The sequence below is a fragment of the Euleptes europaea genome, chromosome 7 (genome assembly GCF_029931775.1).
Source record: "Euleptes europaea isolate rEulEur1 chromosome 7, rEulEur1.hap1, whole genome shotgun sequence".
NCBI lineage: Eukaryota > Metazoa > Chordata > Lepidosauria > Squamata > Sphaerodactylidae > Euleptes > Euleptes europaea.
This window is the reverse complement of record NC_079318.1, coordinates 101,773,256-101,786,078: the sequence shown is the minus strand read 5'-3', so window position 1 is coordinate 101,786,078 and position 12,823 is coordinate 101,773,256. Positions and strand designations below refer to the sequence as shown.

The 12,823-nt window shown below is 49.4% G+C and overlaps 1 protein-coding gene across 3 annotated transcripts in view; it reads right to left on the bottom strand.

Annotated features, from left to right (window-relative positions):
* Window positions 1–12,823, bottom strand: part of CRABP2 (cellular retinoic acid binding protein 2) — a 202,271-nt gene that overhangs the window by 166,851 nt on the left and 22,597 nt on the right. The gene's annotated exons all lie outside the window — the stretch shown is intronic.

The following is a 12,823-nucleotide window of genomic DNA, read 5'->3' as shown; positions in this document are numbered from 1 at the left end:
TCAAGTTCCATGAAGTTCTGCCTCAAGGGGCTTCAAGGCAAGAGGCGAGCAGAGGGGTTTTTGCCACTGCCCGCCTCTTCCTTGGTGGTCTCCCATCCAAGTAGGACCCCCAAACTGTAGGTCTGTCTCCAGCCGCACATTTTTGAAGACTCAAGGTGGGTGAACGTCTCCGGGAGAGGGGGTGGCCATTTCCACCAGTTCCTCTCCTCCCTCCTAGCACAGCCTGCTGAAATTTCAACGCTGGACCCAGTGGATCTGAAGGATTGGTTTAGCGAGAACGAGGGGAGTCTGGAGGGAGGGGTGAGGCAGCCGCTGGCCATGGCTGGCACCCCCATCGCTGGAGCCTGCTGCGGGGATTGCGCCCCCCCCATGCCCACCTCTGCCACAGGGCCATTCGTCCCGCTGCTGGCCCTCACCTGGCAGATTCTGGGCAAGGGTTGCCCCTGCTGGGCTGTAATGTGCTGGATGCAAGTGGAAGGAGGGGATCAGGGGCCGGGTGGGGAGGGAAGTGGTGGCCATTGAGAGAGGTGTCTCCCCCCACCCCAGCAACCTCTCCCTGGCCTTTCCTTGGATTTTGAGCTTTTTAACATGTCTGTCCTGTGATGGTGAAGCCGTGAACCCTGACGCCCCCAGTCTTATTGCCAGGCCAGGTGTGAACTCTCTTGAGCATTTCTGTGCCCCGGAGTCTCCCCGAGGCTGGTCTTGGGAAAAGGGGACCAGCTGCTTGTAAGAATGGAGCGAGTGTGGGGGAAGTGTGTGTGTGTGTGTGTGTGTGTGTGTGAGACATGTGGGTCGTTTCCCCCGGCTTTGCGCTGCTTCAACAAAATGCCCGGCGGGGGGGAGTCAGTGCTGCTGAGCAGGCTTCCAAGGGTGGGGGGCTTGACCATGGGATGGACATTATGGTCCGGGGGGGGGGATGCTTTGGTCAGAAGTCTGCGCTGTTCTTCACATTACTTCAAGTGGGTCTGGTACCGTTTGCCCTGCGACTTGGAGTCGTTTTTTTCCTAAAGCAAAATATCAACAGGATTACAAACAGGGAGGCACACGCGATGGTTAGTGGAGTGTGCTAACTTTGTTTGGGGGAGGGGGAGCATGCAGAAGGCCCCTTCCCCAGCCAGAAGAAGCTGCAGAGCCCTGTCACTTGCCTTGGTCAGCCTGCTGGACTCGCAGGGCTCCCTGGAAGGAGCGGCCTTCCACCCAGCTGGGTGGCCCGGAGTGGGGGGAACACTAGGCCTGGGGGCAGTTGCTGAGCTGGACAGACAGGCACAGCCCTGCGCTGTCATCCTGGCCTCTGTTTAGAAAGGCGGTGAGCACCCCTGCCTGGGCTGGCAGTCGTTGCTCGTGCTGACTCCCACCCTCCCACCCGTTTTCATCAGGAGGATCCTGCTCTCACGTGGAGGCTTGGAGTGTGTGTGTGTGTGTGTGTGTGTGTGTGTGTGTGTGTGTGTGTGGAGTTGGGTCTTCCTGCTGGAGGCTGCCAGCCGTGGCTCAGACCCTCGTAGTCCAAATGGAGCCTCCCCACCATTCTCACCCGAGCGCTGGAAGTTCGGTTCTCTTCCCTTCTCTTTTCAGTTGGCTTCCTCTTTGAGAGGCTCCAGTGTGGTTGGCTTACAGGAAGGTCAGTGGGGTGTTGCAAGGTTTACACTGGAGCAGAGCAAGGCTGATGGGGTTGAGTTCAGGCAGTGCTTGTTCCATCCAGAGCCCGAGAAACTTCCATCTTACGGTAGCTGACGTTCCTGCCGTCTCCCTGGAACATAAGAGGAACCCCCTGGGTCAGACCTTCCGTCCATCTAGTCCAGCAGTGGCCAGCCGGTCACTCTGGAGGGCAGGGAGGTTCCTCTCAGTCACCATGACTAGTATCCATTGATGGACCTCTCCCTCCATACAGCCTTTTGAAGCCATCTATGTACACGGACATCACCATGTCCACGTGCAGCAAATGCCACAATTTAATTAACTCGAGTAAAGGAGTGTTTACTCTTGTCTGGCCTGGACCAATTATCCATCAACTTCTTTCAGTGCCCCCAACAGGGAGAAAAAACCCTATTCACTCTCTCCACCCCATGCATCATTTGATACACCTCTTTCATGTCTCCCCATGGCCATCTTTTTCCTGGACTGGAAAGCCCCAGGCTCTTTCACTTTCCCTTATAGGAAAGGTGCTCCAGCCCCTTAATTGTGGTTACTTTGTACTTTTCCCTCTTCTACTCTTTGTATTTTTCCCAGCTCTGCAGTGTCCAGAACTGCATCAGATTTTATTCCACATTAGGCCACCACATAGCTCTACGCAGGAGCATTCCAATACCATCTTTATCCCTCATCCCTTTCCTAATATAACCCCAGCAGGGAGTTTGCCTTTGGCACGGCTGCCCCAGACATCGGTCAACATTTTCATCAAGCTTTTCACTACAACTCCAAAATCTCTTTCAAACTCAGTTCTCCAGAAACCAGCAGCATACATTTAAATTGGGATTTTTTTTATTCCAGCGTCCCCCACCTTACACTTACCTACTTTTGCCACGTTGTATCTGACGAAGGAACCTTTGACTCTCAAAATCTTATAACCCTGGAAATCTTGTTGGGTTTTAAGGTGCTGCTGAACTCTAATCTTGCTCACCCAATTTGGAGAGATCCTCCTGGAGCTCTTCACAGCCTCGGTTTTCATCTTCCAGACTAATTTGGTAGCATCTGCAAATTTGGGCACTACCTGACTTGCCCCCTATTCCAAACTGGTGCCGATCCCATTCCTTGTGGGACCCCATTGCTCACTTCCCTCCGTTATGATGACAGTTATTTATTCCTACTTCTTGTTTCTTGTCCTTTAACCAGTTTTTAAATCTTACTTGGGCATCTTTGGAGGTAGATCACGATGGGTAGCCATTTTAGTCTGTACCAGTAGAAAAGATCAAGAGTCCAGTAGCACTAACACAATTTCTGGGAGTGTGTGAGCTTCTTCATTCAAGCTGTATCTGAAAAAGTGAGCTGTGACTCATGAAAGCTGCTACCCTGCTAGGAGTTTTGTTAGTCTTTAAGGTGCTACTGGATTCTGGCTCTTTTCTTGGGCATCTTTGGTGAGAGACTTTGTCGAAAGCTGTTTGGAAGTCCAAGTTTATAATATCTGCTGAACCATCCTTATCCGCATGTTTGGGGTGTGTGTGTGTGTTAAGTGCTGTCAAGTCGCTTCTGACTCATAGCGACCCTATGAATGAAAGTCCTCCAGAATGTCCTACCTTTGACAGCCTTGCTCTGATCTTACAAATTGAAGGCTGTGGCTTCCTTTATTGAGTCCATCCATCTCTTGTTGGGTCTTCCTCTTTTCCTGCTGCCCTCAACTTTTCCTAGCATGACTGTCTTTTCCAGTGTCCCTTGTCGTCTCATGACGTGACCAAAATACGACGGCCTCAGTTTAGTCATTTTAGCTTCTAGGGTCAGTTCAGGCTTGATCTGATCTATAACCCACTGATTTGTTTTTTTGGCAGTCCACAGAATCCGTAACACTCTCCTCCAACACCACATTTCAAAGGAATCTTATTTTCTTCCTATCAGCTTTCTTCCCTGTCCAGCTTTCACCCCATACATAGTAATAGGGAATACAATGGCATGAATTAATCTAGTCTTGGTGGCCAGTGACACATCCTTACACTTCAAAATATTTTTTAGCTCCTTCATGGCTGCCCTTCCCAGTCTCAATCTCCTGATTTCTTGGCTGCAGTCTCCCTTTTGGTTGATGGTGGAGCCAAGGAATAGAAAGTCTTGAACAATTTCAATTTCCTCATTGTCAACCTTAAAGTTGTGTAATTCTCCTGTAGTCATTACACATTTTTGTTACCCTCCAAAAACTCCCAAGAGCAGGATGAGGCGGGATTTCGCTTTCTAGAGGCCTTGCCAATTAATGATTCTGCCCTTGAATTAACTTACTTTGGAGACGGCTTCGGACGTGGTGGCCTTTGTGCCCGGTGCTGGCATGTGTGGGTCAGCCCGCAGGTCCGTGATTGTGCTGCGATGCCCTAGGACAGGTGGCTGTGGCATTTGGCTTCAGCCCCTGGAGGCTCCTGCCCTTGTGTGGTGAAGAGGCCCGGCTGGGGAATGTTGGCTGAAATCTGGAAACTCAGAAGCAGACCAGTGGTTGAGGGGATTCCTGTCCCCCTTCTGCTAGCTGCCAAAATAAGAATGATTCACGCAGAATGATAAATCATTAATTGGCTTGATTTGCATGACATAGGGCGGTTGTCTTGGCCCAGAATTTGGCTCTCCTTGCAAAATGTTCAGTAGACTGGAGCAGTACATTATCTTCCATGGTGGAGGTGGATATTGCCTGGGAAACAACAGACCGGCAGTTCCTGGGCACTTCCTGAGGAGCTATTTGCCTGGTGCACATGGAATGCATTTCCCAGTTCCAGTATGTACTTTCCTGTGCTAACTGCTTGGATTCCATATGGTAGGCTGGGGCTTCATGCCCCTTGGCCCAGAGAGGCTGGCACATTCAGGTCACTGACAGTCAGGACCCCCCCCCCCACAAAGTGTATCCCCTGGGGACTGAATGTCCGTCCCTTTCCAGTCCACTGTGAAGAGCAATTCTGGATGTGTTTGTGAACCTCCGGATGGTTGTGCTAGTCAGACGTCGTTTGCCTGCCCATGTTCTGTCGTTTCTTCAGACACACTCAGTTTTGGGTTGAATCTCCAAGTAGACAGCAGCTGACACAGGAAGGTTTCCATCTGGTACTTGCAGCCCCCCTCATTTGAAATTCAGGCTGTGCTGCTTGCTCACAAGACACAGAGGTGGTGGTTCAGTGGTAGAGCATCTGCTTGGCATGCAGAAGGTCCCTGGTTCAATCCCCGGCATCACCAGTTGAAAGGACTCAAGGAGAAGACCTCAGCCTGAGGCCCCAGAGTATCGCTGCCCATCTGACCTTGCTGGGCCGATGGTCTGATTCTGTGAAAGGCAGCTTGATGTATCTCTGTGTGTAGTGGGAGGTGTGGTCTTCTCAGGCACGTTGTCAGATGACCACTGGAGTGGGACAAGCAGCATGCCTGGAGACATTTGCCACAAAACCATTGGACTCCTCCACCTTGGGATGCACTTGGTTGAATTGGAGTGGGGGACCAGGGTCCTTTTATTTGGCCCCGGAACGTGCTCTGAAATTTCAGTTGGAGCTCAAAAAAATTATGCCACAATTTGATGTGGGAGGCAACTTTTGATTTCTGGAGTTGTGGGTGAGAGAGAGAAGCGTGGGAGGGGGCCAGCTTGGGGCCTGCGGTGCAGCAGAGGGTCTTCGGTGCCTCCAGAGCCGCTTCTTGCGGGGTGGGGGGTGAGCTCCAGTGTGGCACTGCAGAGGGTGGCTGCCCTCTGGGAGCTAGTTTGTGTAGTACAAGCCCACGCTAGAGCTGGGGGGGGGGAGTCGGCTGCCCCAGAAATACTCTCAATATCAAATCTTTGCTTTGGGTTCATGGTGATGTGGGAAAGTTTTTTGTGCAAGGGTGGTTTGAGGTGTAGATAATATCTGCTTATAGGTCTCTGTGTATTGCCAGAGGTGGTATAATAGATACTGGAGTAAAGATGGTTCAGGGCCAATTTTATAGGGTTGCCAACCTCTATGTGGGGCCTGGAGATCTCCTGGACTTTCCACTGATCTCCAGGCTACAGAGATCAGTTCCCCTGGATGAAACGGCAGCTCTGGACTCTGTGGCATTATACCTTGCTATGGTCCCTCCCCAGGCCCCACCCTCCCCAGGCTTCACCCCCTAATCTCCAGGAATTTCCCCTCTCAGAGTTGGCAACTCTACCCATTGAGTTTTTAGTGGCTTCATTCTCAGCCTTTTAACTTGTAGCCTCAGTTAGGCTATGCAAAGTTAGAGGTTTGTGTATATGCACAGAAGGGGGAAAGAAAACTCTCCTGCGTCCCATTTAATTCATTTTTTAAAATTTTCAACTCTGCATCTCTTTGGGAAGTGCTTTCTACGCAAAATTAAAAGTGGACCTGCACCCAAGATCTTTGTGTGTCTCTCTGTGTGTATGCACCCCTGTGCACACTTATTTGGATAGATGGAGAGACAAAAAATGTGTGTGTGTCGGGGGAAAGGGATACGTCGAGATCTCTTATCCTGGCTGCAGACTTCTCAGTCAGGACTGCAGTGCTGGATTCTTCTGGGCAGGCTGAGCAGCCCTTGAGCCTTCCAGGGGCAGAAGGGGGGGGGAAGCCCTAGGTGGTACCGGGGTGACCCACAGTTCTCATTGGGGCCTCTGGATTTTGGGGTGTGGCACTAGCAAAGTGGCTGCCCAGGGGGGTTGCTTGTAATGCATGCTCTGCCCCTTCTGAAGTCACTGATGGGGGTGGGTGGGATTAAATGCCTATTTACTATGACAGTTAATTAGGACCTTCATGCTCCAAAGAAGTCCAGCACCAGGTGCTAGATGGCCTGGGAGCTGAGCTCCAGGGTGGGGAAGGGCCTTCCTCATCCTGGGCAATGAGGACCATCTCTCATCCTGGTGGGGAACATGACACCTAGCAGGTGACGCAGTCTTGGGGGTGCCAGGTGCTAGATTGTCTCCCTGGAAAAGGCAGGCAGAAAAGGTTGACCCTCAAGGTGGGCGGACTGAGGAGTTAAATTTCCTGAGCAAGAGGGGAACGGGGCCCGTTTTAAATAGTCTACCCCATCTCGGAAGCTAAGCAGCGTCAGCCCTGGTTAGTATTTGGATGAGGGACGCCCAGGGTTGCTACACAGAGGCAGGCAATGGCCAGCCCACCTCTGTTAGTCTCTTGCCTTGAAAACCCTACGGTGTCACCATAAATTGGTTGTGACTTGATGGCACTTTACACACACATTCTGGGGATCTTGGAGGAAGGAGTTCTCACACCTGGGCTCGATCTGGATGGCCTCCATTACTATATGAGGCTAACAATGGGCAGGCAGACCAGAGCCTCAAGGTAAAGGATGCTTGATACAACGCTGTAACTCTTAAGAGTAAAAACCCTACCTCGAATAACAACTGTGGGACAGAGGATTGCATATATGTACCTTTTTACTTTGTAACTATGGCTGTGCAGAGTATGAGTGTGAATGTGTTCCTTCTTAAAATTTCATTATTTTGAACGCTGGAAGATTGTTCTCTGCAGCTATGAAAAGCCCTACTCAGGTACGTTACCAAAAGAGGAGCAGGGAGAGGGAGGGGGTCAGTCAGTGGACTGCTGGAGGCCCTCGTGGGAGCTAATGGGAAAGCGCAGGTGAGGCAGGCACCAGGTGGAGACAGTCGAGGGCGATGCAGGTGAAGTGCCGGAACTGTCGGTCCCCTCAGGAGGTTCTGGGGAGGGGCTGTGTGGCTCAGTGGTGGAGCATCTCCAGTTGAAAGAACCAGGCAGGAGGTGATGCAAAAGACTTTCGCCTGAGGCCTTGGAGAGCCAATGCCAGTTTGATGAGACCAGCGGTTCCCAGACTGGGCTCCCCGGAGCACTTGGTGCTCCGCAAAACATCTCCTAGTGCTCCGTGACGAGACAGGAGAGAAAAAATAAATAAAATAAATGTGACAAGATCTCAAACTTGTGAATTTTTGCGGCCACGAACTGTGTAGGTAAGAAAAAATTGTTTTAAATCCCAGATCTATGTAGGTAAAATATTGTGGGTTTACAATACTTGCTTTGAATTCGTTCTCAAATGTGTTGCCTTACTTTATGTTTTTTGTTTGTTTGTATATGTAGTGAAATTAGTGGAGAAAATAAAATTTTTGAATGAGTAGGATGGCCAACCTCCAGGTGGCGGCAGGAGATCTCCTGCTGTTGCCACTGATCTCCAGTCGATAGAGATCAGTCTCCCTGGAGAAAATGGCTGATTTGGCCATTGGGCTCTATGGCACTGAAGTCCCTCCCCAAACCCTGCCCTCCTCAGGCTCTGCCCCAAAAACCTCCCGCCAGTGGTGAAGAAGGCACCTGGCAACCCTACAAATGAGATAAAACTTGATGTTTAACATGCCCAAACGCTTAAACTACCTCCCACCGTCAGTACTACTGTCACTCGGTTTAGTATATAGGTGCTAGGTGAAAATTAGTGCTCCGTGACGAATTTCTCTCCTGAAAAGTGCTCTGCGACTCAAAATATTTGGGAACCGCTGGACTAGACACACCTGGTTTTGAATAAAGCCGCTTCGTGTTTGCTAATAACCGAATTGGCCAGCTGGTGGCAGCACAGATCCCCAGAGACCGAAAGGGGGGGGCCCTCTGGGGGCGACGCAGCACCCGGCCGGCTGAATGCCTCCAACTCCCAGAGGGGGTTGCCAAAGCCAAGCCGCCCTTGCCGGTCAGCGGGGCATCCTGTGGCACCCACCATTAGCAGCACAGCCAAGATCCCCCTCTCACCTATCCGCCTGCCTAAGCCAGCGGTTGGGAGGGCCTCCGGGTTCCCTTGCCTGCTGCTGCTTTTTGCTGCAGGCTCCTTGGGGCCAGGGACTTCTCTGCTGGCCAAGGCTGGCTGGGTGCTGGGGTGCCCCACAGGGAAAGGAGGGCTTCTCAGGAGATTTGTTTCCCCACTCCTCCACGTGAAGCCAGCTGGGTGATCTTAGGCTAGTCACGGCTCTCTTAGAGCTCTCTCAGCCTCACCTACCTCACAACGGGCCTGTTGTGGAGAGGGGAAGGGAAGGTGATTGTAAGCCGGTTTGGTTCTTCCTTAAGTGGTAGAGAAAGTTTGTGTATAAAAGCCAACTCTTCTTCGTCTCTGAGGACATTCTGCCAAGTGCCCGTTCTGCCTCCTGCTCTCCGCGGGTACTTGGTCGCAGGAGCCACACTCCTCCGCTTTGCCTCCGGATTACTCCTGGAGTGCGCGGTTTCTTTCTTTCTCTGCTTTCTAGCTGGCGTGCCACAGGAGGTGGTGGGAAATTGCAAGGCCCAGAAGCTTCCCCGGGCAGTGTGCCCTCAGACTCGGGGCTGCCTGTCGCCAACAGCGAGCTCAAGAGTTACACGGGACAGCTGCTGATTCTTTGCTTGCCCTAAAGGGGTGGGGCTGGTCCTGAGCTCCTCTGTGCCAGGGGGTGCGGGCAGCGGCTCCTGCCAAGCCACCCACCTGCCCGGGGGCCTCCCAAAGGTCACCCGTGCAGTCTGTATTTAGCAGGCTGAGCAGGCCTGCTTGGCTATTTCTGGAGGGAGGCGTAGCTGAGCGGGACAGAAGGAACTGTGGGGATGCAGGCAGCAGAGCGCGCTCATCCTGCGAAGGGGGCCAGAGGTGTCTACTTGGCCCTTGTGTGCGTGGGGGGGGGAGGGGAAGGTCTTGCTCAGCTCACAGAAAACTGAGCTGGGTTGCCCTGCTTGGGAGTGGCCAAAGGCGCAACTCCCAACCAAAGAGGGGAACGTCGCACCCAGGATGCCCCATGACGCGAAGCGGCATCTCCATAGGGTTGCCAACCTCCAGGTACTAGCTGGAGATCTGCTATTACAACTGATCTCCAGTCAATAGAAATGAGTTCACATGGAGAAAATGGCCGCTTTGGAAGGTGGACTCTATGGCATTGAAGTCCCCACCCTCCTCAGGCTCCGCCCCATTTTCTCCAGGTGAACTGATTGCTATCGGCTGGAGATCAGTTGTAAGAGCGGGAGATCTCCAGCTAGTACCTGGAGGTTAGAGGAAACAGCAGCACGAGGCTCTCAATTCAAAATACCATAAGCTGTGGAAAACTGAATAATAAAATCTAACTGCCCAAGATAGGTATATTGCAAGCATGCACCAAGTAAGACTCAAAATTCAAAAAACAAACAAATATATTCCAATTGTTGGCACTTTACAAAAATAATGCTGGTTACTTCACCATCAATGTAATAATACAAGAGTAGTCTCAAAGAAAACAACAACGTGTTTTGCAGGTAATGTACAGATTAAATAGCCTCAAATACAGAATACAATAATCCATCAAAATTCAAAAAGAAACCTCACATGTTTCTATAGGTATAGTAACGTGATTACTCAAGTCTTTTAAGGCAACTCCAAATTAATTCATTTACAGCATCAAAAATGTCTAATAAATTCAATAAACAGAAATCTCTCAAGGCAACATAAATTCATTCAATCACAGCATCAAAAACAAGACGACACCTCCGGATTGGTGAACGTTTTGCTTGGGGACAGCTTCTTCAGTTGTGCATTAGGGGCAATGCCTCTGCAAATAATATATTAAATATACTGTGACTATATAATTAATACAACAAATGCTATTAAAAAATGTATAACACTTAGTCTTACCAGTGTCATGATTGACTTCTATCGTATGCTAATTTAACGCATTTCTGTAGGTGGGCATAAAAGCCTCTGTAATAGAAAATATAATAGATGTAATATCTAAACATAGATTCATCACAGATAGCTATTAATGTGAGAGAACAATAAGAATATATAGACAGAGAAACAAGGTAACACCCAGATACAGAGACCACTGACCCAGAGGGTTCTTCTAATTTCAAATAGATAGGTTTCTAACAAACTAGTAGTAATTTAAGGAGCAGATGCAAGATTTCCCAGCTGAACAAAATAATCCAAAGACCTCACACTGATGTCATAGGGGAATAGGTTAGCAAAGACTTACAGAAAACACCTCAAATCAAAATCGTTATTAAGACCGGCAGGGGCCAAGGTTTTAAAAAGAAATATCATTTTCATCTCCTGCCTATGTAATATAGCGGAGATGTCTTCTTTCTGGTAGGGTTTCGCAGAATACCTCCATAAAACAAAAAATAATATATCATCCTCTGTATGGCCCTTTTTCAGATAGTGCTCCGTTAGAGGGGCATCAAGTACGCGTGCGCGTATTCGCGTTCTGTGTTCAGCAATGCGCACTTTTAACTGTCTAGAGGTGGAACCTATGTATAAGAGAACAGGGACATTTGACCGCATAAATCACATTTTGGGACAAACAATTACTGAATTGTTTAATTTGATAGCGAAATCTAAAGGCTGTGGAACTGACTTCCTTCACGGGTAAACAAAACTTACACATAGCGCATGCGCCACATCTGAAATGGCCATGCGGTTTAGATTGCTGTTTCTGAGGGAGACAGTCCGTTTTAACTAGATAATTTTTCAGAGATTGTGTTCTCCATTGGCCCAATAATGGTGTTTCCTGGCATCCTGGTACGCTCTGTAGTAAGTGCCAATGGCGGGAAATTATTTTTCTAATTTCCCCTGAGAGATGGGTAAACTGCAAAGAAGTATCACTGCACTAGCAAAAAGGAAGGTGGCAGACAAAACACGGAAGGAATTACTATCCAGCAAGGAACCGCAGGAATCAACTCCCAGAGTGTATGCTTCTTTGCAGTTCCCAAGTGAAACGTTCACCAGTCCGGAGGTGTCGTCTTGTTTTTGATGCTGTGATTGAATGAATTTATGTTGCCTTGAGAGATTTCTGTTTATTGAATTTATTAGACATTTTTGATGCTGTAAATGAATTAATTTGGAGTTGCCTTAAAAGACTTGAGTAATCACGTTACTATACCTATAGAAACATGTGAGGTTTCTTTTTGAATTTTGATGGATTATTGTATTCTGTATTTAAGGCTATTTAATCTGTACATTACCTGCAAAACACGTTGTTGTTTTCTTTGAGACTACTCTTGTATTATTACATTGATGGTGAAGTAACCAGCATTATTTTTGTAAAGTGCCAACAATTGGAATATATTTTTGTTTGTTTTTTGAATTTTGAGTCTTACTTGGTGTATGCTTGCAATATACCTATCTTGGGCAGTTAGATTTTATTATTCAATTTTCCACAGCTTATGGTATTTTGAATTGAGAGCCTCGTGCTGCTGTTTCCTCTAGCTATTTCTATTTCAGCATAGGTGTTTGTTTTGACAGTATCTGGAGGTTGGCAGCCCTAAGGGTACACCTTTGATGTGGTGAGAGCGGCAGCCCAGGCAAAACTGGCCCTTGGAAGCGGGCAGGCAGGCAGCCTGCCGGGGAGGCTCTCCCATTGAGCCGTGGGCCCTTTCTGCAGCCAGGGCCTGCAAGTCCCAAAGGCCCTATGACTGAAGAACCCAACAGCCCTTGGGATGAGGCCAGAGGTCTCCCCCAGCCAGAGAAGCTCCTCAGCACCAGCTCAGCCTCTCTCTCCTTCAGGCCTCTCTGCAGAAACCAGAAATTCCCGAGTCTTCCTAGGTTGGGACCCCCCCCCCAGGCAGGGGGCGGGAGGAGCTGCCCAAATGTCCAGCTCCTGGCCCAAGGCCCATCTTGCCTGCCTAGCAAAGTTTGTGTCATAAAGCATCCTTTTTCTGTAAATGAAATGAAGTCCTCAGAGCCAGATGAGTTGCATCCAAGGGTACTTAAAGAACTTGCAGATGTAATTTCTGAGCTTCTTACTATTTTTGAGAATTCTTGGAGAACAAGAGAGGTGCCAGAAGACTGGAGGCAGGCAAATGTTGTCCCCATCTTCTGTTGCCCCAGAAGGTCGGACTAGAACCAATGGGTTAAAATTAAATCAGAGGAATTTCTATCTAGACATCAGGAAGAATTTTCTAACAGAGCTGTTCCTCAGTGGAACAGGCTTCCTCGGGAGGTGGTGAGCTCTCCTTCCCTGGAGGTTTTTAAGCAGAGGCTAGATGGCCATCTGTCAGAAATGCTGATTCTATGAATTTGGGCAGTTCATGAGAGGGGGGGCATCTTGGCCATCTTCTGGGCATGGAGTAGGGGGTCACTGTGTGTGTGTGGGGAGGGGAGGTAGTTGTGAGTTTCCTGCATTGTGCAGGGGGTTGGACAAGATGACCCTGGTGGTCCCTTCCAACTCTATGATTCTATGATTTTAGGGTGATAACGTCTAGCGGGTGGAGAAGCAAGCATGCCTTTGGAACAGACAAAA